This window comes from Vidua macroura, chromosome 5, assembly GCF_024509145.1.
Source record: "Vidua macroura isolate BioBank_ID:100142 chromosome 5, ASM2450914v1, whole genome shotgun sequence".
Lineage (NCBI taxonomy): Eukaryota > Metazoa > Chordata > Aves > Passeriformes > Viduidae > Vidua > Vidua macroura.
Window position 1 is genome coordinate 35,629,795 of NC_071575.1, and position 27,019 is coordinate 35,656,813.

A 27,019-nucleotide genomic window follows, 5' to 3' on the forward strand; every position below is an offset into this window, starting at 1 on the left:
ACAGAAAAACATCCTCACTTATTCTGTGCTGTCATGTAGGGTGAACACTGGGTTTTATCTTCTTCTTTTAAGCAAACAATTCAATAGTGCAAAGAAATTGATAGCACCTTCAAGTCTCACGTGGTATAAGCCACCCTTCATCACCTAGATAATCTCCTAATGCACTAAGAATTATGCAGTTTAACTTCATCTGCAGTTGGGAATTAGTAATAAAAGTCTATAGCATGAAACTGTAAAACTAGACAATTGTAGTGAAACTACACCCCCATGGCAGGGCATTTGGAATTAGATAATTCCATATCATCTATATGTAATATATATAGTAATATATATGTAATATAGTAATTCCATACTTCTATAGCATGTTACAATTATACTCTCAGCTGTTCACTGCTACTTTCTGATGAATTCTCTTAATTGACAGATGGACATTTAGAGGGATTATTTTTTGCAAAAAACAGTTGTCATTCCCATCCATTCTTATCTGTTATGAAGCATAGTGTATTACCTATAAATTCCTCCTATTCCTAAATATAGATGCAATTATTAGGGAATGTCTCAAGAGATTATTACAGCCTGTTAATTTAAAATGGGTCTTCTTTGATGTTATGAGTAGTCAGGAAAGGCACAGAGGACTGGCTGAGAAGGGACTTCTGCTAGTCTCAGGTCGACATTGGTGTCCTTTTAATTCTTTTTCTCATTTCAAGAGTCATCACACAGACTACCCACACAAAACAAAAATCTAATGTGCCAAAGGAGAGATAGTAAAGAGAAACTTTTTGCCGTCTTATCTTTTTAAAGAATATTTTGCATGGTTAGAATATGCCAGAAAAGTTGAAATTTCAGAATTCCCCTAGTGAAAATGATGTTATGCAAGTGTTCATGCCAATATAATATATTAGCTCTGTGAAGCACAGCAAGAATAGGACAAAGAACCAGCACATTTCTGCAGTGATTTTCACAACATGATTAAGAACATATTTATATTCTATCAGAATGGTTACCTTGATAAAACTTACCTGGCCTGAAAACTAAAGGATGTCTAAAACAAAAAGAATTGTTACGATCATTTTTGTGGTGTTGTCGAGCTACAGTAGGGCAATTCAAGAGTCCTAAGGATAAATTAGGGGATCAAAATTCAATAGACAATGTGGTTGTGTTTGTTATGCCAATCTTTTTGGCATAGGCAGTTTTCTTATTGCCTCCACACTAGATTTTAATTTTAAAACCCATTTCTTTGCTAAGTAATGGGTATTTCCCCCTCTTTTCTGATAACTGGTCAAAGCTGTGTTCTTATATGCAGGTGCTCCATTGGCCTCCTGGGAAAGAGAAGAAGGCAGCAACCAAACTTATTTTCCTACTTAACTTCTAAAAATATTGAACATTTTGATGTTCATGTCATTATAAAGCAATAAAAAGGTGCCTCTTAGAACTAAAAAAGAGAAATGAAATTTCAAACTGCTCCAAATTATGTTAGTGTAGAATATACAATTTTATAAGCAACTACATCAGATACAGAGAGTAAATTTTGATCCTTTTTAGTTCAGTCTGTAATTAGAGGAAGCAGTTTTCATTGTTGTTGTTGCTGGTGGTGGTTTGTTTGCTTGTTTTCCTGTCTGCTCTCACTCAGCTGAACAATTCCTCTTAGCAGTGAGATGAACCTCTCTGAGGTCACACCATCCACCAACTTACTGAAGCTGAGATACAGCAAGGTGAATTTACTGCATGATGCTCTGTTTTGTTTCTCCTGTCTTTCATCTCAGAGAGACACTTGAATTCAATTAGTATTCTATAGAAGGTTGCTTGTTTAGAGCCCTTCCAGCAGTGTTCCCATATGAAAGAAAGGGACCCCAAAGATAACTGGTTGCCATCCAGAAATCAAGTTCTGAAGAAAATGTCATATATTTTCAAAATCTTATGCGTGTGTATGTGCATGTATCAGTTTCTAATGCTGTGGCCAGGAAGTGGAGGAGAAAGACACAAGTTATTCCATTTCTTAGTCTGAATATGTATTCCCCTTTTCAGCCATTTGAAAGACAAAAAATGCCCCATGATTTTTATAATCTTTTTTTTTTTCCAAAGTTCTGCAAAATTTCCAATCTGAATATCATGCTCTTTCCTCCAGCACACCAGACTCTATAAATTGTTTTTGAGCACCACTTTCTTTGATGTAAGAATTTTAATATCTTTGTATCCACTTACTAATCTTCAGTATTTCTATTTCACCACAGTACTCCTTATTGTCAGTCAGACCCCCTTCAAGCACTGCCCAGTACTTTCTCATGCTCTTAAAAGATACATCTACAGCATTAGTTAAACTTAAACATCTCATAAGAGCTGCCTAATTGTAGTCCTATGACTCCTGTCATCATCAACAGCCTTGTCTTAAGTTTTAAACAGGGTCTCTGGGAAAATTCAGGAAGTTAACTAGTCCAGAGAAACTTCCTCAGTAACAAGGATGGTCACAGCTAGAAGGAATTGCCACACACTGAAGAATTCACCTAGGGAAAAGGCAGTGCCCATATTTATATAAACTATCCTGTGGTGCTGTACATTTCAAAATTCAATCATGAACTTTGCCTTGATCATGTAATTAAACACAAGAATTCATGTGTGTTCCCTATTATGAGTCAATAATATAAACAACACAAACCCAAAACATGTAGAAGCTATGTGAAGATTACAGCTGAAAAACAGCAGAGAAAGGTAAAGTAGATATATTGTGGAAAAAAAATACAGCTCCAGCTTATCTGTACAAGTCCTAGCACAGTTTTCCTTTCAGTGACAAATCCTGGATGATCAGCAGCAGAAATGTAGTGAAACTCTTCCCCTCTAAGAATTTTCTATTCTTTACACTCTTTTATTTCCCCCCCCTCCAAATCTTACAGGTCTGCCTTAATATTCATCTGTATTTATTGATACAGTCTCTGTTAAATGTTTCCATTTATTTAATTTTTTGGTGTGTTTCAACACTGATTGACTCAAGTCCCAGCTGCCATTAATCTTCCCTGCTGACCATGACAAAGCTCTCATAGATTTTTCCCACAAACACAAGTGGCAGATCATTTTTCAAATTTATTTCATGTTACCTTGTACAGGAGAAACTTCTTATTTCCTTGACCAAGGGTGGCACTTGTTAAACAACAAGACAGCATTTAAGGAGTGACTTCTTCAGGTTTTGTTGGATCAGGTAGCCTCCAAAACAACTCTATATAAAGTAGTCTGAACTAGACTGCCAAATAGAATACTGTTTTGGAGCAATTGTAGAAGTGTGTTTCTCTCTTGCATAGATTTCTTTGTTATCAGCCGCAATATTAAAGTAAGTTTGCAGAGGGTTTATAGATGTTTTTCTTCTAGATTGAAAAGCACATGTGAGCTGTTCAAAGCCACACAGACAATTTCAAAAGGAGTTCTCAGCTGTTGCTTTTCCGGCTTTTTTGTTTCCACCCAGCTCCTTTTTCCTGGGGTGCTTGCCAGTTGCTTCTGGGAGTGGTCGGAGGGAGCAACAACCACCTTTGGGGTTCATTTTGATACAGACAGAGCCATTCTGAGAGCCCTACCAATGACTGAGACAAAGAGACCAGAGAGGACCCTTGTTGTGCAGTCTGAAGAAGGTTGTATTTGCTCGAACGCCGCACGGACAAGTGACCGCGTGCGGGGGTTGGGTTACAGCTTTTATAGGGAATACATAGGAGATAAGGTAAGACCAATAGAAACCATGTCCAGTATGAATACATTACAGGTTAAATCCAATGGGAATAGCTCTAGGGGGAATATATATAAAAATACAAAAACGTAACTACAGCTACAAATTTACAGAAACCAAACTCCAACTTCAGATTCACAAAGCTTTTTGCTCCTTCTGCGTAGCTACGCACTACCACACTCAGCCAGTCAGTTGAATTCCCTGATAAACATGATTTTGCAATAACAATACTAAATAGTGTTTTGAGTCCTGCAGAACTGAGTGGTATCATCCATCGTAAACACATCTTTGGCTGGTCCATTCAGGGGGAACTGTTTCCTGTCCTCCCTTCCAGCTTCAGGAAGCTGAAGAAAAGACAGAGAGGATATATGTACTCGTCTACATGGCAGAGAGAAGTTTGAAGACAAAGGCTGGACAACTGTGTGCCATGGGATGAAGGAATAATGAAAGCCACAAGGCAGCTTTTGTTGAAGGCGGTGGAGACCTTCTAGAATAGAAAGTGAGATTGCTGCTTCATTAGCTTTGTGACACCACTTTTGTATAGACAAGTTTTATGCTGCTGTAAAAAGACAGAACACAGCAATGGAGATGTGGTTAGGACAATTAGACTCATGTGAAACATAAACTTTAAGGGATTTAGAGATTTTAGAGGAGCTAAGATTTTAGTTAGAGATAAGCCTTACTAGAGTTAATTAAAATAAATGAGTAGGCCTTGATGAAGTTAAGAGTTAGTAGTTAACTAATAATTGATTTCTTGTCAAAACAATGTTTAGTTAGCTGGGTTTGTAATGAAGAATATAGAAACTGACAAATAGCTTTTAGGAACATAAGACAATTGTGGGCTTCCTCTGTTCTGAAACCAGTTGAAGACAGGGAATGGGAGTTTTATCAAGGTTCATTTGTCATATTTGCATTGAAAAGCTAGAAAGGTCAGAATGAGGAAGACTTCATTTACTTCCTCATTTTGGGACCCCTCCCCATGAAAGGGACCACCGACCCATTTCAAGGAACAAACTACGCATGCTTAATAGCTTTTGAAATGATTAGCATACGAAGCGAGGAATGGGATTTACCAAAATGATGAATATGTCTTTGTATATTGGGTATTCAATACTTGTATGGATAAAAGGACTCTGTAATAATTTGAAAGGCATGGTGTGTATTTGGGAGCTATCCCACATGCTGCCCGACATCGCAATATACATACACTTTCTAACTTTAAACTGTTAAGAGTTTTTGTCCATCACAGTTGGATATTGGTACTAGATCAATATCCATATTTCTTTAATAAATCACATGATCTGTCATTAGCCAAGTAGTAGATACCTAGTCCTAATATGCAGGGTATTTCTTCTTTAGTAAAGAAGAAGAATAAATAGTCTGTGTCTATTAAATTAAAGTGATCAAAGCTCCTACTTTTCTTATCAAGTCGTAGAACACTGTTTTCTCCTTGATACCACATCCCTCTACATGATTATCAGCAGAAGGCATTGTGAGTGTCTTTAGCTGTCATTAGCTAAGCAGGGTTGAAAAACGAAATTTGAATGCTTCCATAAAACTACAAGCACCTGAAAACAGCATCAGAATGATAAATGTTTTCCAAAACTTAACTGGAGTAAGCATTAGACACATTTCTGCAGTTAAGAAATACATTATTTCTAGAACAGGTAATCAAAGAAATCATGTCAAATTTCACAATGCTAATGGAAATTATTTTTGCCAAGATTATCCCTTGCAAGTTATCTTGTTCATACAGCAACACTTTTTTCCCTCAGGCAGCTCTAGGCACATCAGGAGGACTGAAAACAGTTCATGTGTCAGCAGTCCTGCCAACTGGACCAAAACCTGAATGTTCTGAATTTACAGAGGAAAAAAGGGTCCAGGCACATGATACGGAGAGACTGCAACTGAAAGGGTGTTGCAACTGAAGATGGACAGAAAAGGAAAGGGAAAGGGGAAGGGGAAGGGGAAGGGAAAAAAATCCCAATCATACAAACTGAGATCCTCTCAATTTCATTGCTAAACTCCAAAGACAATAAGTAGGCAGGGGCTAATTTTGGGAAGGCTGATTTTCTCTGACTAACTTGACACTATTTTGGGAGTTAGGCAATGCATGTTACCAAAGGAAGATTTTTCTGTGTGGGATGTTTGGTGCCCTGGGAAGAAAATGCATTTGATTTCAGAAGGCAAACATTTTCCTTTTTCCTTTCTCCACACCACCTAGAGTTTAGAAGTTAATCCGTAAGCTTTTTGCTAAGTGTTACCTTGCTTACACTGATCAAATGTTTTTTCACTCCCATTGATACAACAATTTTATTAAAGACTGGATGCTTTTCTTCTCTTTACTGGTCAGATAGTATCTCCATAATCCCTAGTACCATCTGTATTGTACACAGTTGTGCTGATGGTAGCAGGGCTGACTGTCTTTCTACATCATATACCTTTTGATCACACAACACAGCAACTTCAAATGTGAAGAAAGGGAGAGAGACACAGTCTAAATGAAAATTAATTTATCCTGTCCAAGTCCAGTCTTTCCCTGAGGCACAGCAGCAGGATAACACAGAGAAAATCTAACTCCCTTTTCCAGAACCACACAAAGCACAAATAGAAAAAGCCCTATGAAGTCATACGGCCCTATGACTTATCACTATAGGATTGTCCTTTGCATTATATTGTATGCTACAGTTTTAACTTACACAACCATTGAAATAAGCAACATTTCCCTTAGGCATATATTCCAAAAACTACTAGGTCGCATTCTGAGGAAATAAAGGGATAATAATTGCAAAAGCTTGCCATCCGTCAGATTATAAATCATATTTAAAAAAATAAATGCAGAACTATATTAACAGATCACGATGTCTAACACTCAAAAATTTGGAAATGAAGAAATTAATGCTAGAGTACTCAATATCATGCACATCTACAAGATGATATATTGTCCAATTTAACAGTTACATACTCTTTTTTTCCCCCCACCTCACTTAATGAGCTGACTGTGACTGTTTTCCCTCTCCTAATTTTTAGGTTTCGGATTTAGGCACTACACATAAAACAAACCCTTATGAAGTTTAATCTCCTTAAAGGTTTTTCTCTGGTGCTCTTCAAAGTACAATTTGGATGTTTCACACACACTATGCACAGGGCAGCCTTGGGCATTGTCAGGAGTGGTGTTAATTCCCTCTGACAGCCAAAGAGCCCAGGTGTGCAGCCCTCACAATGTTTGGGTGCTCAGTCTGAACCCCAGAGCCTAAATGTTCAAAATAGTCAAACTTATGCACTACTATATCCACCCCAAGTATAGCTGCTACTGCATCAGTTATAGTGAAGTTCATATGGTACTCCTGGAAATCAAAGCACATGTCCCAGATCAGGCTCTGGCAGACAAGGGATGAAAGCACTGAGTATCAGTGCAAAGCAAAGTACTGGTTTAAAGTTGGATAGACCAACACCCAGACTCCATATACTGGACCCAGTCCTTTTGTAGGTTTCTATAGCCTCATGTTCCCTGCACAATATCTAAGAGGAGAATTCACAGACTTGCTTATTCACCAACCCTCAGTGGAACCTATTTCCCATTGTGTGACAGACAATGTGACATAGACATGTGTTTGTTGAACTAGAGAAGCAGAAAAAGCTTCAGACTTAACAGATGGGCATTCATGGATATGCACTTATGGGTAGTAGGTGCAAAACTGAGGGAACAAGTTCTGTTGCTACTTCAAATGAATGTTTTAACTGTTTTAGTCAGAATGGAGAAGAGTCAGCAGAAATCACTGAGTTTTTTTATGTCAAAGAGTGCCATTTAATACAGTCATTACAGTACAGCTTCTGGCTTATTAATTTCAGCTGTTTCCCACATATAAGAGGATATTCTAGACACTGGTATAGAACACATTGTAGTGTATTTATATACTGTAGTATGTTGTAACACACGAGCTTTTATTTAAACCTAATGTATATCTGGAGTCAGAGGTGTTGGTATGAATCGAGCCCTTCCTGGGTCTCTGATCAGGTGCAATCACACCTAAAGGAGATCAAGCTGCCATGTCCTCATTATTATCATGTCTAAATTGAGAAAACTGACACTTGATATCTGTTGCAAATTCATTGGCACCTGGCCTTTATGGAAACAATAGCATACTATTGTATGTAAGAGACCCTGGATCTCAGGTCCACTGCCAGGCTCTGTAGAAAAGTGTGCTTTACTGGAAACAGAGTTCAATTTTTTGTTCTCCACCTTCTCTAAACTTGATTCAGTGTGCCCATGCTCCTCAAATGCCTCTGCTGTACTCCTGATTGCTCCTAAGACACATCCTGTGACTTCATTAGTCACAGAAAAGTATTCTAATTTCTCATCCTACTCCTGGTTCTTTTGCAAAACCAGCCCTCCTTTACTTTTCTGCACTGCTGCCCACTCACTGCTACATTCTCTCTCACCCAGTAGTCTTATTAACTAGTCTCATTTTCCCTTTCTGGTAGCTTGATTATATTTTTCTTGTCTCACTAGGCATTCAGTTGTTTTTTAAACTCTGTATCCGCTCCAGGTACCTCCTTTGGCTTTGCTCACCACTCCTACTGCCTAAGAAGTTGCTGGTGTCCTGCTGGCACTGGAGCTTCTTTTCAGACTAATTTCTACTTTTTTTTTTTCAAATTTCACCACTTTCTACACCACTGTGCAAGCTGCTTAAGAGACCAAGAGCACTGGCTACCCTCAAAGGTTCCTGGTTTAAATGCTTTCTTGCCCAAAAACATTTAAAAGTCTCTGACATAAGCTCTATGCCAAATTCCCAGTTTTGTCCCTGAGTCCAACTCACAGTCTAACTTTCTCAGTTTGTTTGCCATGCATCTTTCCAGCATCTTTGCCTCAGCTCTGCCTTGTTCCCTGTGCATATCTGGTTAGCTTTTTGCAAACTGCTGGATCAAGGCATGTAACTCATCCAGTGCGGGGTTGTAGACCATGTACAGTCACAGCAGCACAGAGCTGCAATGGCAGGAAGATACCTCCTTCCACTCCACATTCAGATAAAATGACATTTTCAGGGCATTTATATTCTGGAATTTCAAAATGTGTGATCTGTCTACATTGACTTATCAAGTATGTGTGGATTTTCATGTATAAAAAAAGTTGCTCCTCACTAAATGTAAAATTTGCCTCCAAGCCAAAAACTACTGGAGTTTCTAGGCAAAAAAAGATAGTTCTGACAATGTATATTCTCTCCAAACTTTCTCTACCTCGATCTCCCTCTTTAAAAAAGGGAAGTTAGTGGCTTATAAGAGCCTTAAACATTCTTAGCATTCTTCCAAATTCATCTTCAGTACAAAAAAATAAGTTACAGGGGAAAAAATTCCAACAATCTGCTGATGGCTTTCCACAGAGAATAATCATCTGAGGATTGGATTTTGACAATCAACCTAGAGAACCGGATATAAGAAAATCCTCCCCTAACATGCCTCAGGAGTAACCTGTCATGAGTACAATGGACCAGCTGGTAGCTTGGCAGTACAATGAATGCTCAAAACAATGGAAACCAATCCAAAGCACAAATGCTGGAAAAGTAAACAATCAAGTAGTTACTGTCTTTGATTTGTTCTACTGCATTCATATAAATTTAGCACTCAATGGGAAATACAAAAGTTCTAGTTCAACAGAATAGCCTGTGTGCTGAAGGTTTATGTGTGGTATCTTACATCTACAGACATGTTTATCTTGCATTGTTCCTACCTCTGTAAGGTATATACCAGGCTATTTTAAAACAGTAATTTTATTTCTCTTGTTATTGTTTTTTTCATAAGTTTTAATTACGTATAACAAGAAAAATGGCAGTTGGATTAAATAGCGTGCTGTGAGAGTAAAACTACCCAGTAGTCAAAGATAAATAATAACATAAACCCAAAAATACTAATGGCCTACTACAAGTGCAGCGATCAGCTGATTAGCCACTTAATTTCTCATTGGAAATCAAATTTGCATACCTAACTTATCAATTCAGATGTGACTGTAACATTAAAATTAAATATGTGTTTTGGTATTTCAGTAAATGACAGACATTGGTTAAATAGCAATAATACTAGCCTTTGTGACAAACATGTAGAGCACATTGCCTAATTAATTTCATTTTCAAATGAAAAAAGAGTGACTCTGAATGCTTTGTTTCCCTACAAATATGCCTGGAAGGGTTTGTTGCTAACTCTGGAGACTGAAAGATGGTGGCTGCAAAAAATAAGCACCATTTATAATGTCAAAACTCAACCTCTGAAGCAGAAGGGTACTGTTCAGACATCAGCTCCCCAGACAAGATAAGTGTTTCGGGTGTGGTTTGGACATAGCTGCTCACCAGACATAATAAGTCTCCATGCAACAGTCTTTCTAGCAGCTAATATCAACTCTCAATAAGGAAATCTGAGATTTCTAAGGCTTTTTAACTGAGAAAAAACTTTCCAAACATCCCTGACATTTAATGGCTTATGTAATATTTAATTATTCTTGTTCAGAAAAATGACCACCATAGATCACACATCCATGAAATTTTGGTCAATATCTGCTTTACTGATGAAGGTATTGAGCCACTTCAGGGACATTAAGAGCAAAATTTTGCAAAAAAATAAAGATATCTCTTTTGATGCATTTTTCAGTACTGCTAATTACTGTGTTGTTCTTTAGGACCATGTATCTGAGATAACTATACCTTATAACAACTTTTGCATTATAAATTCCTATTAATGAATCTGGGAACAGGGAAACTTTAAAATCCATTGTGGATATTATCACTGCTTTTTCAATATGATTGAAAACAATAAGGAAAACTTTTATTTTTTTTTTTTTTGTGACAAGAATTGAGTTGCACCACATACAGGTTACCTTTTCTTATATTTTCTGTTTGTGACAAAGATACTTGCCTGGAATGTTAATTCACAGAGGATAGAGAAAACAAAAAGAAGAACCTGGCAGATTGGAGCTCTATCTGCTGCTGCACATTTGGAATGGTAGATACACAGCCTAAAGAGATGAAGAAACAAACCATAGTGCAAGCTGTGTGGCAAAACCTGCATGCAGAAATCACAAAACTATAAAGCCTGTTCTATAAGACTGTGGATTACCACATGATTATCTTTGCTTACAGTATATAAATATATATTTAGTACCCAGATACATGCAAGGGTGGACAAAATATTCTTTGCCCTGTAATGTTTAAGGTTTTTAGTCAGTTCTGTTTCTACTTAACATGGTTATTTGTCCCATCTGCATGGCAATGTTCTGTGTGTCAATTTGTGAAAATTACAGGAGATCACCACCTACGTAAATAAGTATACAAATGGAAACATTTATGGATTGAAAAAAGAGACTGAAATACTGCATTAGTTTTGTCTTTATTCCTTACTGCTTCATATACCTGTTTTCCCAGAATTTAGTGTTTTTCAGCACAGAGCACTCCCTGTGTTGTCAGTCTCACAAGCAGCCTGCAGTTTCAGAGACAAAGTTTGTTATAAGCTTATTTCCTTTCATTTCTTAAGTTCTTAGGAAAACCCAACAGTATTTCTATCTGTCAAACATTGCCATGCTATAAAAATTAGTCTGGTGGGTGTGGGCATTAAAGTGCTTCAATTTTCTAGCACATATTTATCTCAAAATGATCTATTTGCAGTAAAAGAGAAAGTCTTTGCAGAGGTTTGGAGGACTAAAGGAAACATTTAAGAAACGAAAGTGAGCCTGCCCAAAGCATGCAGAGTACTTTGCCTTCTGTGCTCTGCACCAGCCTACTGTTAATATCAGACCTCTGTTTTTTGGCATCAATTAGGAGGATAATTTCATGAAGGAAAGTGCTGTCAGAAAACTGTAAAACTACTGTTTTTTGAACAGATGTTGCTCTTGGAAAGTATTACAGGATGTAGTTTGATCTTCTTGACTACCTATCTGAACAAGATGTCGTGGAAAGAATTCATACTCTGACCATCAGCTCCTCACCTAACAGCTCTGAAGGGCACTAATTAGTAAGTCTAAAGATTATAGTGACAGAAAGGAGTTGGTGGCACATATTTCATCACAAAAGAGAGTTAAATCTGGCAGCTAGTCTGTCATTTCTTTGAAGGGTAAAGGAAAAAAAAAGTGCTTTGTTTTTCAGGAATATTCAAAATGGAAAGTCTGTGGACACTGGCACTTTTGTAAAACAAAAATCCAGCGAGTACATTCAAACTCTCAGCCAGATGAAAAGCCTCAGTTTCCAGTTTTTACTGGCTTAATATGCAACCAACTTGTCACCATGTCATAAAAGAGCTGTGGTTACTTCTGTGCCATGCTACCCCTCCAAAGCTAAGCCACCAGAAATTGCTGAGGAGTCACTCCATTCATCTTCTCTCCAGCAGCCCTAATGGCACTTCTGGAGCAGGCAGACAGCATGAGTGACAGCAGCCCTGAAGCTACTTTAATGTGTTTCACAGACACAGGCTGGCATTTGTTACCTGAGGTTCAGGGATATGCTTCAGTGTCTTAATGCCTCTTCCTTCTAGCTCAAATTTGCTTTAAGCACTATTCTGCTATCCCAGAAAAACAAGGCCAAAGTGCAAAATCTATTAGTTACTGCCTGGGGTAGGAGCTAGCCACAGGCAGTGCAGAACGAAAACCTTGGTCTTGGGATTATGTGCAACATACTGTACTCAATTGATTTGTGCACCAAAGAGGTTAACTCCATTTGTTAACTAAACTTTTGCTGTATATATCTGCCAATGTTACTTTTTTAATAAATAAAAAGCCCTTGATGGATTTGAATACAAAATCTGAGATAATTCTATCCATGGAAACTGTATTTCTTGCAATGACAAACAAAAATACACCCAAATATTTTTTAGTAATATCAGGTAGCATCACCATTCCCAATCAATGCTATCAGATGATGGTGCAGAGAGATAAACATAACTGTTGGTGAATCCTCACAACAGAGATAGAAACCATCCACAAGGTGATTGATTTCTCTAAGGTACTGTAATGAATCAATATCATTACTTCTGTTAGGTTTCTGGATCCCTGGTACCCAGGCCTAGAACTGAGAAACAGAGCCACACTGTAATCATTACTTTTTGTTCTACAGCAAGATCAGAAGTGTTGAAGCATGATTTCTTGGTGTATTAACTGAGAAACAGAGGACAACTACATCCTTTAACAATGCTGAGGATCTTCACATGTCCTAGGACAGCATGTTACAACATTTGTAACATTTAAGTTCATCATCAAAGTCATAGCACTATCAAATCTCTTTTTTATTTGTTTATTCATTTTATATCTTCATTAAACAACTTTGTTAAACCAAAATCCAGCTATTAACCAAATTCAGCTAGTATCCACAATAACAATTTTTTTTGGCCACTTATTTTATACTTATAAATCTCCATGACCACAAGATGCATGTGTTGCTATTTCCTCTTCTAACCCTATTGCCTTTTATTTTGACAGCACACACCTGGCTGTTCATTTTTAAATTTTTCCTGGAGTTTTGGCAATTCTTCTCTGTCTTGTGTTGACACCTCTTGTTGCTGATACCTCACTGATCATGAGTCAGAACAGAGGGAGAGGCTCAGAGGAGGGTCTCAGGTTGAGGGTCTTAGACTCAGTGCAAGTGGTCAGCGTAGTCTTGCTTAAGTAATCTCACGGTACTGACTGAAATTACTTGGAAAGTTATTTCCATGGTTTTTTTTGCAATGTAACTACATCTGCTGCAGGCTCACAGGAGAAGGAAACAGCTCAGGAGATAATGCTGATGGATTAGTGGAATGAGAAGCTTGTTCCAAAGGCAGCTTTGCTGCTGATCCTGTTTGTCTCACTTGAATGAAAAGGAGGTGGGAAAACATTATCCTTCATCACAGCTTCTACAGGTGGGCAAATCATGCTCTAGATTTGGGGGTTGTAATAAGCTTGTCCCTAATCAAATTTCACTCTAATTCTTTTATCATTACTAGTATACTTTTCAGTTTCTGTTTCTTCCTTTTGCCTAATCCATCTTATTTTTGTATTTTTGCCTAGTTCCATCCCAGCCTCTCTTTCTGTTTTGCAGCCATTGTCCTCACCATTTAAATGACATGTCAAATGCAACACTACAGGAAAAATGAAGAGCCAAAATGGGAGAGAACTGCAGCTCTCCCCATACCTGCAGCACTCTGCCACGTCCAGGGTTGGTGGCAGTGCCTACAGTAACTGCTTTCTTCCACTTGCTTGTGATTCATTTCTTTTGCATAACCACAATAAGCAACACCCACACAGAGCCATCAGTCAGTTCAACAATGGCAGCAGAAAAGTTTCTTTATTTCTAACGAAATACTACATTTTTGGAAAAAAAAAAAGAAAACCAAAACAACACCAAAACCCCAAACCACTACCTGACAAAGGCTTAATCATTCTGTTTTCAAGGACTATTTAAATTAATTTTTCAGAGAAATTCTCTTGCATAGCCTGTTAAGGAGCTTGCAAAACAATTTGATTTTAAGGAATTAGTGAGATTTTATAGATTTTAGAGAGTCAAGTTCATTGTAACCTGCTAATGGCTGATTTAGAAAGAATAAAAGAAGATTGAATGTCACAACAGCTAAATAACTGACATGTCCTCTATGCCAAACCTTGTCTTCCCTAGCATACGAAATATAGATATAAATTACCAAGACAACCACACACGCCTTGCAGTCCAGCTTCAAAAGAAACCAACCATGGTTGCTGGTTTGAATACTCATTTCTAGGTCTTTTGGTTTTCCTACTTTAGGACATATTTTATAATGCAACTCTACTGCATAAAGACCATGAACTCTCAGTGATCAAACTATTGTCTTTTGGAATTGGAGGCACGTTTTTCACTCTTTACTGAAGTCTCATACATGGAAGCTAAATTTAGATCACAGTTTTGTGAACACTTTGGTCTATGCTTTTGAAATAAGCACAGTGAGTAAAGCAGAATTTTATCTTCAGGAGTAGCTCAGAGACATAGGGCAAACTTAGCATATTTCGTCCTTCACCCATCACTTCATTTAAAGAGACAGTTAATGTACAGTCAAAGTGACAAGTTTTTAAGAAATTGGAATTTCTAATTATTTTTTCTCTTTTGCTTTAGCTTCTAAGCAACTTCATGTAGAGATGGGAAATTACATGATAAAGCACCTAAAATACAGCACAGACAGCATGCGTCACTTCACCTGTTTTTTTTTAAATAAAATCAATTTTCTTTTCTATTTTTTTTTTTGAAAAATAATAATGAAATGCATTTATTCTCTGGACTGACTGAGATACCAAAGGTTCCAGTTTAATTTACTTGATAATAAACTTCAGTAGGGCCACAGTACATACGCTCAAAGAGGAAATTAGCATGTCACTTACTGAACAAGATAATATTCACTAGATGTGTGGGTATCTTTTGTATTCTTCTCATTTCTTGGCTTTTTCACCTCTATTCTCAGCCCTTTATACCGAGAGAGAAACATGAATACTTATCCACAAACATACCTTTGTAGCTCTCATTTCCAATATAAATTAACAACTTGTTACAAGTGACAAAAGCTGGCAATATTTTCATGATCCATGTCCTCAATTAACACCATTCCAGTGGCATCCATGCTGGGATGGATTTTTCTCCTGTGTTTCTGTTAACGGGGTTCAGAGTCACAAACCTGGGAGGTAAAAAGCCTCACAATGCTTCTCACAAAGCTTTCATTTGGCCTTTCAGTAATCCTCTCCAAAAATCTCTATTAGCATTTCATATTTGTTACCACTTGCAGCAGTATCATCTACAGGACAGAAGGAAGCTCATAAGGCTGAGGTTTAGAAACAACTAAATCTAGCGGGAGAGGATTCCTGAATTTGTTCTTTCAACATTCTCAGTCTTGAAATGTAGCTTTTCCAAAACACAGACTGCTGCTGCTGCTTGTGCTCTCTGTATAGATATTCTCCATCCTGCCACTTAAGCCAAAGGATCAAGGAAGAGCAGTTCAGTGCCTGCCTGCATTGCACTGCCTTGCCCACTAGAGAGTGGGCCCAAAGTTTTTCTCAATGCACTAGATGTAAAATTAAAGACCACAACTACTAAGGCAATTCCAAGTGCACCTACCTCTAAAACAATCAATCTTCAAAGATTTTCCTAAAGAAGTCTTTTAAAAGGCTATATTATTTTCCAAACTTTATGGTCCTGCGACTGTTTTCAAGTAGAGAGTCGAATACTTTGGATGAAATTTGAATTATTTTCTTTGTATTAATGTCCAGAAATAATTAGCAAAAGCACCCTTAGCATGTGACCTCACTTAGAGAATGGTTTTCCTGGCTTGGTGATTGCAATTCTAAATAGAAAAAAAAACATTTTTCTTAAGACAGTCTTAGCTGCAGAGGTCATGTGCTGATCCATACAGATGAGGGAACACAATTGTGTTCTTTCTTATTCCCAAGGACCTCTAAAACATTTTCAGGCTAAACTGGCAATTAATTTGTTGAACTGAAATTCATTAAATGCTCAAATTGCAAACACGCAGCTGAGTATTAACAGTATATGAATCATATTTTTCTATTTTATGTAACAAAATAAATTTCCAGTTGAACTCAGTAGGATAAGTCACACTGCCTAAGGGAGCAATTTCTTAACTCAGGGGACTGAGTCAGATTCCTTTATTATCATTATACCCCCAAGAGAGAAAAACACAGAATGAAGTTGAGCTAAAATGTTGATTAAAATGAGAGTTCTGGATTATTTAGTAGAGGAATTATTGTATATGTGGTAAATTGTCCTCCTTCAGGTGGACAGGTGTCTAAGTGAGAAGTCAAAAACCGGTATGACTGCACACAAATTACACAGTCAGCTGGGATAAATACCTCTGCACATATGGGCATGGCCTGGCATGAGATTTACACAGTCTCCTCCAAATTTTCAAGGAGCAGCAAGAGCTCACTGTATGCTGCCATGATCATGGTGCTTTCCCAGGCTCAGACCCTTCTGTCAGGGCAAAACAGTTCCAGGATATCCTGTCCTTCACAGAGAAAACACACATTTCCCTGGATGGTTTTCACAGTGGCACTGGGTGGCATTTCTAAAAATGACAAGAGGAAGGGTCTGGGGACTTACAGGTCAGCCAGGTTCACCACAGACCTTGGAAAAATCACACTGCCTGTCTTTTTGGGATGAATTAATAAGCGTGTGAAGAACAAAAACTTTACAGTTTTAATCAGCAATCCCCAGATTTACCAGAGATAAATAATGTTCGGCAAACCTGGGTGCCTCCTACAACAAAGTGAGGTTTGTGGATGTCATGTATCTCAGCATTAGGAAAGCTTTTGACTCCATACTCTGCCAGCTGAGGAATTGTGGACTGGAAGAAATTATGTTTAGATGGTCTACAATTTAACAGTACCTCTGGGCTTAAAATTTATCAATGAGCAGCTCAGCATCTCTTTGGTGGCCAGCAGTGAGCAGAGCAGTCTAATGGTTGCTCTTTCTCACTGTTGGATGTCTTAATCAATGAAGTAGGTGATGACCTAGGATGTAACACCTGCAAATTTATGAATTATGCTAAATTAGAGGGAGTTACTTGAATCCACAGGGATTTTTATAAACTAGAGGACTGGGAAAACAGAAACTTCATGATGTCCAACAAGGAGACAAGCAAACTTCTGCTCTTGGAAGAGTATAAGCTCATATGTAATTAAAGAATTTGTAGTAATCCTGCTGAAAAGAAGATTATTGGACATAGCTGTGACCTATTAAGGGCAGGCCTGTTCCTACTCTTTGGTAATTAGTACAGCTGCAACTCCTCAGGGGCAAGATTGCCTTCAGCACTATCTCTATTCTCCTACAGTCCATCCTCTCACACTGGGAGGTCCACAGGATTTGAAGATTAATAGGTTGGAAAATACCTTTTCCATGGTTGCCTGGAAATCCTCAGCTCTGCCTCCTCTGCATGCAGAATGTATTTTTACCAAGACTTGGCTCCTGTAGTGAAAGCTTTATGAGCTGTAGCTATCCATACAAATTTGTATGTAAATTAAGATTACACAGACAAGCTAATTCCAGAAACATCCTATAGTTCAGAAGTTTGGCCTTTCAGTTTAAGTAACTTTTCATAGCAAACCCAGCATTCAGTATGAGGAGTGTTTGGAAAATATGCCTCCAGCATGTCTGCTTGTCAGCAGCTGATAAAGGAGAAGCCTGTTGTTCCAAAGGACAGTGGAGAAGAATCAAGTCCAACAAATAGTCATTTGGGACTTCTCCTGCACTTAACACCTATACATAGAGAAGAAGTGAGGAATCTGGAAACTCCCCATGATAACTTTCCTCATCATCTCACCACAGAGGTGGGGCTAGAACCAGCTGTAATCCCAGAGAGCTCTGTGTATTTTTCTTCACTCGGCAGATATGAGGGAGTGGGAGGGGTGACCCATACAGAATGAGACAGCAGCACTGGTGATATATTTTGAGTCCAGAGATATTTTAGGACACAGTAGGTGATGCAACCTAGGAGATGCTGATCAAACTAGTGAGCAATCCTCTGTAGAACATTTTTAGACATTAGCTTTAACACACTGAAGAATCTTCCCAATCAAGACACATTACTGACGGCAATTAATTATTATAAATAACTTTCACATCAGTCAAAATTGAATGTAATTTCACTGCTCAAGAATAAAATATATCCCTACCTAAGGATTTTCTACCTTCAAGTTCCAAAAGCCCCTGGGAAGGAAAACATCCTCAAACAAGCAAACCCCAAAATTCCTTTCCTGATCCAGGTTGTAAACCGATAAAGGAAAACAACATGTGTGATAGAGAAATGTCTTGCTGTCTGAAGGCTTTATTTTTAAGACAAGAATGTTCAGATTTTTGAAGTAGATGCAGGTGCTCCCTTTTTGTGTCAATGCCAGAAAAATTGCACATTTTGGCACAAAATTAACAGAAATACAATCAAAGTGAAAATACGCTGTAATTATTGTTCTACCTTAAAAGCTGTATTACTAAGCCACCCCAAGAAGCTCTGCTTACAGATTTGCTTGCTTTTCTTTCATTTGCTTTCACCCTATTGTGCTTTATTATTCTTGCTCCTTAGACCCACATCTAAGAAGTAGGAAATTAATTGCCTCCATGTTGGTGGGTGCTCATACAATTTGTTTCATATAGTGCTTTTCGGTGTTGCAGAGACTATCTTAAAAGTACATATTCAGGCTGCAAAATAAGTACAAATAAAACTAGTGGAAAGTAGCACTGATAATTTAGCTAGAGAATCTGTCAAGCTATGTGTGCAAGCAGTAAAGGCAGCAGTGAGAGGTGAAGGGTTTGAAAGGCCATGGGTATTAGCCCAGTGCATATCTTTTTCACTCTTTCTTTTCCCAGGTCCCTCCTCCCCATGTCTATCTCTAGATTGCTGTTCACATTTCCTATTCTTGACCAGACCACATTCTTTGTTAATCTCTTTACCCGTGTCAGGTAGCAGAGAATATTTGTCTAATCTATTGATACCTGTAGGTGAAGTTATTCACAACTGGCTGCTACCAGATGTGAGTTTTGAGTTATGGCTCATCTAAAGGCACTTTTCCAGTGTCACTGGGTTGGGCTTACCCTGTGGGTGCAGGGCTGTGGATGGTGGTAGCTGCACTCATTAGCCAAGGCATGGGTAGAGGAACAGACACCTGTCCATCTCTTCCTCTGTCTGTTTTACCATCTGCCCTTTTACACTTCCTTGACACTCAGATCTCAGTTTGCCCCATTTCCCACTTCCTATATTCCCTCATTTATCTGATGAACACATAAAGAGGGGAATTACCTGTACTTGGTTGAATCTCAGTGATTCTCTTTATCTACCCTGCTCATCTTCAACACCCCAGATCATCCTTAGAATCTTGCTGAACTGGGGAAGGTACAGGACTTGTCTCATACTCTCCATCACTGTAATTCTCAACCAAATCCTCAAAAATACATCCTGGAAGACGACAAGCAGAGGCATCACTGCAATAACAGCCTTATGAGGGTTAATATCATGGTGTAACAGTTGCCAATTATTAATACATATTCAATCTATACTGTTTTAGAACTAGTCTGAACTTTAAAATTTACATGCCTCAAAGCATTTGCCTTAAATAGATATTTCATTTCCCCAAGTAATGGGCAAGCTGAGACTTGCTTGTTATAACCCAGTCTCTTCAGTGAATCCTACAGCACGAATTACAAATCTTCACTTTCTTTTCTCCTGAACAAAGCAGTTGCGATGTCATTTATAGAGTGAGGCTCTGAATAGAACTATGGCTTATAGCTAATATGCTCTTAACACCCCACAAAATTGTGTCAGACTCCTCAGAGATGAAATTTCCACTTTCTGATACTTTTTGGAAGATCTGGATTTTCTTCTGCTGTAAAAAATTACAAGCCTAATTTCATTATTAGTCACTCTAAAAATGAAATTTCTATATATAATCATATTGTTCTGGAAATTGCATGAGTATCCTCTCCTAGCTCATCATCCAAATTGTCATAATACCAGTAAGAATGGTTTAAATCCTAATCTGGTGTTTTCTGAGGAAAATGTACACAGTGACATAATGCACATATAGTCCTTTCCAAACATGCATTTTTAAAACTTGTTTACAGCTCACTGGCATGTGTAGAGCCCAAGAAGTTCTGCTGGGCAAAGTTCTAGCTCTCCTCTATAATTTCTATTAACAGCTGGACTCTCTGCCCTTTCCTACCTTATAAGTGAAAGAGCTTAGGAAAATTTGGCAGTCTCCTTGACATGCAGTGAGGTTTTTTTAATTCTTCATTACAGTTTAAAAATCCCTACCGGGGAATGAATTTTCTGATCATCTGAACTCATGCAAGTCAGGGAGTCTATTATATTAATGGCATATTTCATTGCTTTAAAATTCAAAAGTGACAATCTATGACACCAGTTAGGAATAACGGAGAGGGAATAAGCCCAACAGACAGGGCAGTGAATGACACACTGCTCTGCACAGAGCCCATTTCAATCCTTAAGCGCTGCACCTTCCTATATCTGAAAGCACTGCCACGATGGAAAATTCATTGCATTAGAAGGAAGGGACTTTTTCTTGTCCATAACTGTCACTATCCACCCAATAAAAGAAATTGCACATTCTGGGGGTATCATCTTATGATTATTTTGTCACTGTTGTGCCACTGCAGAGTTTGGGCAAATCCTCCAGGAACCGTAAAGAAATTATTTGGAGGAATTCCTAAGGAGAAAAAAGATGGATGACATTATTAGGAGACCACTTCTCCTTCTAAACAAATGCTCTCAATAACAGTGATAATGTCTTTCAGTAAGGTAAGCAACATATGAAAGAGTTGAAACTATGGTCATAATGACTGTCAGAAATCAATAAATAACATCTGAAATGATTAACAGAAACTGCAGTAATTTGTGCTTTTTTTAAATTGAGTAAACATACAGCAGAACAAAAAAAAAAAAAAAAAACAAACTCAAACCTAAATTCAAAAATATATAGAGAAAAATCCATTAGCTAACAGTGATTTTCACTGCACTAGAAACTATGAGGAATCTGATGATACAATCTTAATTAATTTTGTTTGATTTTATGAACTCTATTTATTACTATGACCTCTGCTTTGCTTTAAAACTTTCTTTTTTTATGGTAGAAAAAGGCAGTATCTTTGAATCTTAAACAGGAGCATCAAAGACTGTCATCAAAGAGACAGGCTCTTCAAGAAGAACAAAAGAGATGAATCACCAACCACATCAGAGGGCTGAGCTGAGCAAGTGGAAAGACATGCTCTCCCTAAGGATGCTGAAAGGTATCCCAGCAATGGTGATGATACAAGAGGGAGGAATTTGCTGTCAGATATTGTTTTTTTAATACGCATCTGTAAATCTCCTCAGTTGCCTACATGCAAAGCTACTGCAAATTTAAGAAGGGCTTTAGCAAAGCAGACTAAATAAAATTGCCTTTTATTTAGTCAAAGAAATGAACCAAGGATCCTACTTCAGCAACTTCTGAGTAGTGCATGCAAAGGGTATGCAGTTATCCTGCAGTAGTGTCAGGTCCACCACTGGTATCAAGAGTCTGAGAAGTGGCCTCTAGGCTTCCAGTGAGGATCATTGGAAAGCAACATCATTTTTCCCCTGGAAGGTGTTTCCAGTGTGCCAAAACGTTTTGTGATTTCTATACTTCTGCTCTCACCATATGGTATTCACAATGTCCCAGTTGTCAACAACAAAACTCATATTCCATACGCATAGAATTTGTTTTCAGAGCTCTTTTTTTCTGTCAAAACAAAAACATTTTACTTTGCTTTCTATCAAAACTTGAAGCATTTCATATGCCAGCAGATGACTATCACTTTCAATCTTTATTGGACTGGGGTCAATTGTGACCAACAATACAGCTCAGAAAAGGCTCCAAAACCTTGCATCCATTCCATCTGATCTCCCCCTCCTTTGATCTTTCCATTTCAGCTTCTCTCTTTCTTTTTAATAGATATGGATTTACTTCTCTCCCCCTAGATAACTGCCCAGATTTAATATAAGCCATTCATTGCAACATAAGAAAAAAAATGCCCAAACCAGATAAAATGCCACAGAAACAGTCACTGTTGTTTCTGTCATTTCCTAGAATCTGAGTTTATATCTTAGCTGTCTTACCAAGCTTTGAGCAAAGCCTTACTTAGGCAAGTTTGAGGGGGAGAAAAAACCCTTAAAATCTAAGGGATGAATTTCTACTGATCTGTATCAAGAGTTGACATTTCAGGAAGTTTTATTATACTAATGTTCATCTCGGCAATTCTTGAATCTTGCCTACCTCTTTTCATCCTTTCTCTCTACTGTCTATCTCTGTCATCATGCCTAAGATGCTCCCCATTCTTTATTGCCACTGAACACAACCTGGCTTATTTTTCATTCCTTAATCTCTCCTTTTCAAAGTAACTCCCCACTCTCTTGTTTTCTTTCCCTTACAGATTTACTATTTCAAATTAATTGTTTCCAGTTCTTGCTCTCATGATTGTCCTCTGCTCTGTCTCACCTTCTGTACATCTCTTATCTCCAGTTCCTCACTCATCTGTGTTTTGGTCCAACCTCTTCCCACTGAAGAGGAAGAAAGCTGTTTTCTAGAAAAACTTAGAAGGGCTAGCAGATGAAAGTTTTTCATTGGACAAGGAGACAGGCTGTCCAGGCCATTTGCTGGAACATGTCAAAATTTTGCTATCAGATTTATCAGTTACTACTTAAAAAATGTGTGGTTTTGGATCTTTACAAAAATAGCAAGATACTCTATCTTTCAAAACAATAGCCTGTGAGGTGGCAGCAGCAGTGACTGAGATAATCCAGGAGTGAGTGTTAGATCCAGCTGTACAGAGGCTCCTGAGCTCAGGGCCACCCAGGCATCACCCCTGAGCCTTGTTCCAGGACCTGGGACCTGGAAACCCCCATCAGATAACCAGGCCGTGGCTGGAGAGTCCACAGGAGATTGTAACAGCTCTAGGCAACACAAGTTTATATGTGTAGTAAAAGCCCTACTAGAGGAGAAGGATACTAAAAAGAATAAAATGTGGACTAATTATTATTAGAAATGAGAAATTAATAACAAATAGAGAATAGGATACAACAGAGTTTCTCAGTCAAACACCTTACCTTTTAATGTGTAAAAAAAAATCTTTTGTTAGTAATATCAATCTTGGAAAAACCTTAAACTTAAAAAAAAAAAAAAAAAAAAAAAAAAAGAAAGATGCATCTGAGCAGAAAAAACCCCACTGTTCTTAACCATTCAAGTTGTTTAACGTTACAGGCAGTTAATAGCATCTCACAGTAATGTGTGCAGGGTCTTAGTCCTATAGATGCATCACTTAGCATGGTAATGATTGCCCAGTATAGCACTGAATTGAATATAGTCCTTGTAAATTTAGTACAATATTTTAAATATGTTTCCTGAAAGCACAAGTCCTTGGTGGTTGTAGGCTGTACATCTCACCACTGTGTTCTCATCATGTCAAATCCTTCAAGTGAAGTGACATTACACTCAGTCTGCACTAAACAGCACTGGTGATTCACTAGACTGCAGTCTTCCTTTTAAGTCTGTACTGAATCAATACTCTGATAGGGATTTATTAAAGAGCACCCTGATGTTGCAGGTCTAATCCTTTGATGGGGCCTACTTTTTGGATGTGCCCTCTTTTTGATCATGTAACACTCACAGTAATTTTTCTGGAAGTCATGGTTTGCCTCTTAACCTGGATGTCATGGATAAATTCCAGCTCAGGAACAACATGCTGAAAACTCAAATCCCTTGACAGTTTCAGTGAGAGAAACGAAGTTACTGCTTGGACTATTTATTATTGATGAAGACTTTAACTAGTGGTGGTTCTCTGCACCAGAGGTAATCACCTCTGGTGATTCCATCCTTAACTGAGTACTCATTGTGCAGCTGTTCTCTGAATCTTAGAGGTGTTATGAAAAATAATAATTTCAGTCATTGTGAAGGCACTGCAGACTGTTATGCAAGAGCTGCCATGTAAGGGTTAAGTACTATTAGGTTGCTTGCAATATTATCATTACATTGATTTTTTTCAGTAGGGTCCAGCTATCTCCACACATGTTTAAAAATACAGTTCACAGGCACTTAGGATGACATTCTTTCCACAGGCTTGGAAAACAAGGTATTAAAATATTTTAATTTAAAAACCTGACATATAAATTCATAATCACTTGACTATCTAGGAAATAGAATTAAAAGAAGCTTGTTATGTTTCCTATTTTGTATGAAATAAACACTATCTATAGATCACATTTAGAAAATGAAGATGTAAAATGTCTTTTGGGAAAACAAAACAAAAAAAAAGAATACAGAGCTTTCTAGAATCTTTAAAGGAGACCAGTCTTCCAGAATGGGAATGAGTCATCTATAATCACACATCACATCTAAGCAGTTCTTTGTCAGGTGTATAGGTTTAATTTCCTGCTGGATTATTAATTCTGTCAGATAACATGGGGGGAGGGTGGGGAAGGAAAGTTGTTTGAGCCATGAAGATTTTTTTGCTGTCCTTCCTTCCCTCTCCCTTCTCTAAAACTGTCATTTGGATGGCTCATATTTTGGTCTGTTACAGTGCCAAACATGAGAAGCAGCAACCAAGCAGGATTTTTTACAGTATTTTTCTTTTCCTCTGCCAAAATTCCAACACAATTTTTTTTTTTTTTTTGGCATTGTCATAAAAAGCAAAAGAACAAGTAATTTGTCAGGGATCCAAAGCAAGCTATACATCTGCTGGGATCTCTGGCCATTTAAAATCGCTGAACCAGACTGCAGGGAATAACTGTAAATAAGTGTGTGACTGCACAAAGTGTGACACTTCCCCAGCTGTTAGGAAGGCGTGGTGGAGACAAAAGTTTGGAGGAACTCTGGTTAAAGCCTCTCCAAAAACCACATACGGGAAAAATGAGGAGAGGTGAGTTCTCTCCCTTCCCCATGCTGAAGTAAAATTTGTATGTTAATAAGTGTTATGTGCCTCTTAGAACTTTAGCATATTTTACTTAAGAATACCAAGCTTTCTAAAAAAAGCAATAAAATCAGGTATTGGTGCTGCAAATACAACTTCCTTTGATCCTGAAAAGATTTAGAATTTTCTAAACTCTCAGAAATAATTGACTGAATGAAGAGTTGATCTTTCAATCATTCATACCTGGATCATGACTGGAGTTTTCCATATTTCCTGTCTGAATATCAAGGAGTCAGATTCTAGCTGTTGGGGAAGCCCTGAAGAGAGAATATTTTCTGTGTAATAACCTTTTCAATAGCTTCAATTATGACCTACAAATAGAGTTGTTTCTGAATTGCTCCGTGTTCTTTCCCCTTAATTTAAATTTTGCAGCTCCAAAAGTGATGGCTAGAATCTGGATCTGTCTCTCACAATGCACAAATGAGAAAGCACTCAGCAACCTGCATGTATTTCAGTAATTTCTAACTACTCTCAAGGTATCCGTCTTCCCTTTATGTACCTGCAAAGGCACTTCTCAGAACATTAGAGTGTCTAATCTTCTGGTAAGTGTTAAGTAGGCTGCTATTTTTCAAGCAGAAAGACCTATTCTTTTCCCTCCCCCATATTGCCCTCCAAGAAATGTGGTTTTCATAAGAGCAAAATAGAGACTCTATTTGAAGTCTCTATAGAAGAACACACAGAGAATGAAAAAAAAAAAAAATCAATATGGGGCCCTTTGGTAGCTGAAATTAGATGCTTCATAATGCTGTGCCAATCTCCCTGAGCATCATGTACTTTACCTTCAGTGCCTTTTCACTTCTTTTTGTCCATTACCTGTGGGAATAAAATACAGTCTTAGGGTGTTTGTTTGGTTTGGTGTGTTATTTGTGTCAATTTTTTCAAATGCTTTAGGATTTTTTTATTAATTATTAGAAAAAATGTCAAATCCCAGATCAATGATTGGAGTCCCTTTGTAATGAAATACCTCCCACATTAGGTGTTCCAAGTTCAGTTAGGTAGTCAGGGAACATGTTTTGGTTATATCCTAAACAAACTAAATCAGTAGCTTTTATGAAAGCTCATTGCTAAGGAAGACACACAGAGCAGGCAGAAATAGTATGAGTGATATTCTGCTCTGAGACTGGCTGAGAGAAAGTGATTTTGAGATATTCCTAAATATATTAGCATTGTACTGATGAAATCCCTCCAAAAGAAGTACTGAATTTGAAGTGGCTGCCTCAAAGTACTTTTGGATGGTCAGCTGGAAAGAACAATATCAAGTCCAACTTACATTTCTTTACTTAAAGGGTAGTCACACACTGAAAGAGGCTTCCTACAGAGATGGTTGATTCCCCAGACCTATCAATATTTAGGAGGCATTTGGACAATGTCGTTAAAACCATGTCGTTAAAACTGTTGGTAAGCCTGAGGTGATCAGGCAGCTGGACTAGTTGTAGATCCCTTCCAGCTGAAATAATAGTTCTGTTTGATTCAATCCAATTTGGTTTGATTCAATGTATTTTTCAGAATGTGCTGTTTAAAACATTCTATCTAGCAGTTCTTCAGAGGTGCAAGCAAACTACAGCTTTTTTTTTTTTTTCTCTAGTGATACCCATCAAAAGGCAATGTTGTTGAATACTTCTATGGGAAAAGTGTGTTTTAGTGGTTATCCATGCCCTTTATTGACCTTCACAATCCTGATTAAGTCAAGAGGCCGAGTACTCTGTCTTCTTCAAAATGCTGCCTGACTCAAGCAGAATGAAGCAGCAGGAGAAACACACTGAGGAACACCCCAAGGTTTTTCTGCCGGCAGGGAAATCCAGTTCAGCTCTTCATTAGCAGAGCAGCTTCTGCAGGACAAGGC